Below are 4,877 nucleotides of genomic sequence, written 5' to 3' on the forward strand. Positions count from 1 at the left end.
AAGTTCATTGGGCATCGCTGCATGGACCGGAATATACATGGGAAAGAGAAGATTCCCTGAGAAGCAAGTACCCACATCTCTTCCTTAACAAGCTTTGAGTTGATATGAGCAAGTAAATTTCGGGGCGAAATTTCTCTAACAAGGGGAGACTGTGACAGCTGTCAAATTTGAAATCCCAGGTTAGCTTTTATTATGATTATATTAGTATTATTGAAGGTAATTTATAATATTAGGAGTTAGTTAGGTTGGTTTAGTTGAAATATTTTTAAGAATTTCCGGCAGTTACTTAGAAAGTCCGGTTCCGACTCGAAATTATCTGAAACGTCCTATACAGTACCAAATGTTCTAATTTATACCCAATATATATAAAATACTAAGTTTTAGTATTTTAAATATAAAATCTTTCTATTTAAATAATTCTAGCCATCATGGGATTTTTAATTGAAGAAAAATGTCAAAATTGAGAAAATGGCCTTTTGTGCATTTTTGGGCTTAGTTTTAAAAAAAATTATGTTTGTGGGTGGGCTTGGGCCTCATGGCCGGCCCCTATCCCCTCTCTTTTCCCTCCTCTTGGCCACATATAAATAGCTTCAATTTCCTTTATTTCTCATTATTCCTCCATTCAAATTTCAAAACTCTCTTCTTTCTYYCCTTAGAAAACTCAAGGGTCACCTTGAGAATCATCCTCCTTCTTCATCCATTCCAGCCGATTTCTTCATCTATCATCATCATTTTAGCAAGATTTTGAAGATACAACAATCCTCTCATTCATAAACAAGGTAATGCATTCATCTCTTCATTTTTCTTGTAGTTTTTGGGAGAAAAACCCACTTTTATGCATTCTTCATCTTCTATTTTCTATGTTTCGAAAATATTGAGTTTTAAGGTGAGATTATACACCAAAAACATGTAAAAATATTTATTTGATGGTGGTAATCCATGACCCAAGCATTAGAACTCAAAAAGATAGGTAGAGTTATAATTTTATGTGAGTTTATTTCTTAAAAACCTAATATTTTGGTGCTGACAGATTATGTGCATGTGCACAAATCGTTCATATCTTGTAAATGGCTTGATCAAATGTTATGAGGTTTCTTCTAAAAGTTTATTTATTGAGTTGGGGTTGTAATGAAATTGGTCTCACTTAAAAACATTGAGTTTTGACCCCCCAAATGCTCAAAACATTGTATATGTGCATCTGAGAGTTTTTCAGTAGGTAAACCCTACTTTGAACAGCCATAACTCTCTAGATAATTATCCAAAATTGTTGATTTTTCTTCTGGATGTTAGTTAAATGAGTTACCTTTCAAATGCCACCAATTTCATTCAATATTGTGGTGATTTGAGGTTTTAATTACTCAAAATAAGATGAACATGCAATCTGTCCGATTCTGACAGATTTGTATATGTGTGTTTCATCGACCATATCTCTTTCAAAACTCGATGAAAAAGGATGATTCTTCTTTTTAGTGTTAACTTTATGGGTTATATCCTACATGCAAGTGGAATCACATGAAATTATGGAGTTTTGATCTCCAAGCACCTAAAACATTATAGGTGTGCAAACTGTGAAACCACCAGTAGGTAACTCTTACTTTGAATGCTAATATATTTCTATTTACTTGTTCTTAATGTATGATTCTTCTTCTAAAACGTTCTTATATGAGTTAGGATTCATTTGAATCCAGTTTYACTMAAAAATATGATGTTTTGWGGCATGAACCAATTTATTTAAGTTAAGTGTGCAATCTGTCAACTAATGACAKATGTGTGCATGTGACTTTAAGGTATCATATCTTCCTCTCAACTCATCCAAAATGAGTGATTCTTAGTTTAAATGTTTCGTATAAGTGTTAGGTTTTCAATACAACTTGAATTCCTGCAGAACACCTAGTATAACTCTTTTAATGAATGTTTTACTAACATGGTGTAATCTGCCATTTCAGTTGTGATAAGTTGTATTGCATAAATTATTTGAATCATCATGTCATGCCCAAAATACATGAAATTTGGTCACGATGACTATAACTCAGTGCTATAACCCATTTAAAAAGATGGGAAATTATCTCATTTTTGAAGCCTCTTTATTTTGATCATCTTTAAGCATCATAAGTTTCTGTCTAGGATCAAGATTTCTGGATTGGTTGAATTTGTAAAATTTGATCTTTTATTGGATTATAGCATCATTTCCGGTATAAATTAATTCATTAATGAGCATATGGACATTATGTATATTTGGACTTAGGATTTATTAAACCCCATAGGTAGAGATAAATCAACAAGTGATGGTTTTGAATATTCCTATTGATAGGGAATCGTTGAACTAGCGCGGTATTCAGATCGTATCTCTTTTTCTTGCGAAGCTCTATATCAAAAGTGAGTTTCACAGCCCCCTTTTTACCATTTTCGCGTTTTGGGGTGAAAAGCATGATTAAAGAAATATTTGTTAGATTTATATTGATATATGAATCTTGTTGTGAGCAATTAAATGTATACACTATTGATGGTATGTTAAGTTTAAAAGTCCCCATTTGTTACACTACTATTAACTCATTTTGAGCCTATGATTCTAGTGGATAGCGCTATTTGGTTGTTATACCCACCCATTCTACTGACGAGTAGGGGTGCACTTGGTCATTAAAATTTGCTCTACACATGTGACACGAAGTGGTCACCGCTGAGGTAATCCGGTAGGAGTTCTACACATGTGACACGAAGTGGTCACTGCTGAGGTAGTCCGACACGAGTTCTACACATGTGGGGTTTTAGTCCCACCGCTGAGGTAGTTCGTAAGTATGTTCTACACATGTGTGTTCGCTGCCACCTCTGAAGTAGTTCGTGGGGCGTTGAAAGTTGTTTAGGTTTAGTAGTGGCTCAACAAATTTATATCATGTGTATGACGTTGTTTTATTTTAAGATATTGCTCATAAATTTATAACCGAGATTGCTGCATTTAAAATCATTTTGTGCATATAAAACCTGTGAACTCACCAACTCTTGTAGTTGACACTTGTTTTTGACGTGCTTTTCAAGGTAAGAAAGACTCATGGTGACACTTATTAGAAGCCGTGTCACATTTATCGCTTTCAAAATTTCTTTTGTGTTTATTTTGCAAACTTGTATTTGGGATTGTAAACTTTAGTTATGATGTATTTATGTTTTAAATTGTATGGTTGTGTTGTTTATACACTATTGTTATGAGACTCTAACTGTCATACCTCGCGATTCCGCTTTAGCGGGGTGTGATACTTTGTATTCATATTTTGAGCCTGACGAGAATCTCTGATTGTTCAAGTGTGACCTTTTTGAGAACTTCTTCTGGAATGCTTTAGTCTGCATTGCCATTGCCTGTTTGATCTCTAATATTTCAGAATCTGAATCTGAGCTGTTACTGTCTTCTGTTTCAGACTCACTTGACTGACTAGCTTCTTTTACTTGCTTTCCAGATCTGCTTTTAAATTCCTTTTCCTTTCTCTCAGATACAAGAGCCAAAGGATCAGCAACTTCTTTGCATTTCGAATTTCCAAAACATCTTGCTCATTTTGTTTCAGAGTTTCATAGATTTCATGAAAATCGATATCTGATAACTGTTTATTGAATCTGATATGATTGGCAAATGGTTTCCACTCTGACTGGAGATTGTTAAGAAACTTAACATTAATCTCTATTGTARTTTTASAAATTCCATTCTTTGYCAGTTCATTTAGCAGTCTGGCAAGCCTGTTGTAAACATCATCAAGGCTTTCACCTTCTTTAGCCTTGAATTCTTCATAGGCTGAAATACAGTTAGTGATTTTCAGCTGAGTTCCCACTTTCGAACCCATCATCATCTTTTCGATTTGAATCCACATGTTGTGACATGATGATTTATGACTGTCAATACTGGCGTAAATATCATTAGTCAGTGCTTGCATCATATAAGACTTGCAGAGCACATCAGCATGGGCTCTCTCTTTTTCTTCAGGTGAATATTGATGCTTCAGTTTAGGAACTTTCTGTGCAGGTATGCCTTCTACTAAATCAGCATCTATCTCTAGGAAGAATTAAGCAGGACCTTCCATTAAAGATTTCATTATCAGATCACCTTCTTTCATTCTATCAATAAAATTCAGGAATCTGTCTCTCCACTGATTGTAATCACCACGAAATAGAACAGGTGGCTTGGTATCAGTACCAATAGCCATTGCTTCTCGTGAACTCATCGTATCAATTTGTATGAAATAGGATCAACTGCAGTTCAAAGTTTGAATTAAAGGATCAGCTTACAAAAATATATCTGATAATATGTAAACAAAACTTCGCACACATTCAACACTTAGAACAATTTATGCACAAACACTTATCCGGATTAGTAATCCGGTCATGCTTATCCGGATTGAAAGTCCGGACAACAAAGAATATTCAAGTTATCCGGATTAGAAGTCCGGACAACAAGTAAGCTTAAATTGCCCAAAACACTTAACCAGATTTTAACAAAAGAATGCAAATTTTAGACGGATTATGCAAAATGAAATACGGATAAGGCACAAAATTCAGTTTGATTTAAAATTCTCAAATCGGATGTTTTCAACACTTAGTCAAAAATCCAAAATAAAAATTGGACGTAAAAAGTCAACAAGTCAACAAGTCAAGGTCAACTAAGTCAACAAGTCAAAGTACGTATAAGTCCTCTTAAAACAAATCGATGAAAAGTCAAAGAAATAAATCGATCAAAAAGTCAATATCCGTTCAATCACCAAAGAATGTACGATCAAAAATATAACTCGATCAAGTAGACAAATTTACCAAGCCTTACCAAGCGGATTGTTTAAATCGCTTATTAAATCGCACAAACCTTAAACTTCTTACCAGTCGGATTATATAAATCGGCCACTAAT

The sequence above is a fragment of the Cynara cardunculus genome, assembly GCF_001531365.2.
Source record: "Cynara cardunculus var. scolymus isolate 2C chromosome LG 7, CcrdV1, whole genome shotgun sequence".
NCBI classification, from domain to species: Eukaryota; Viridiplantae; Streptophyta; class Magnoliopsida; order Asterales; family Asteraceae; genus Cynara; species Cynara cardunculus.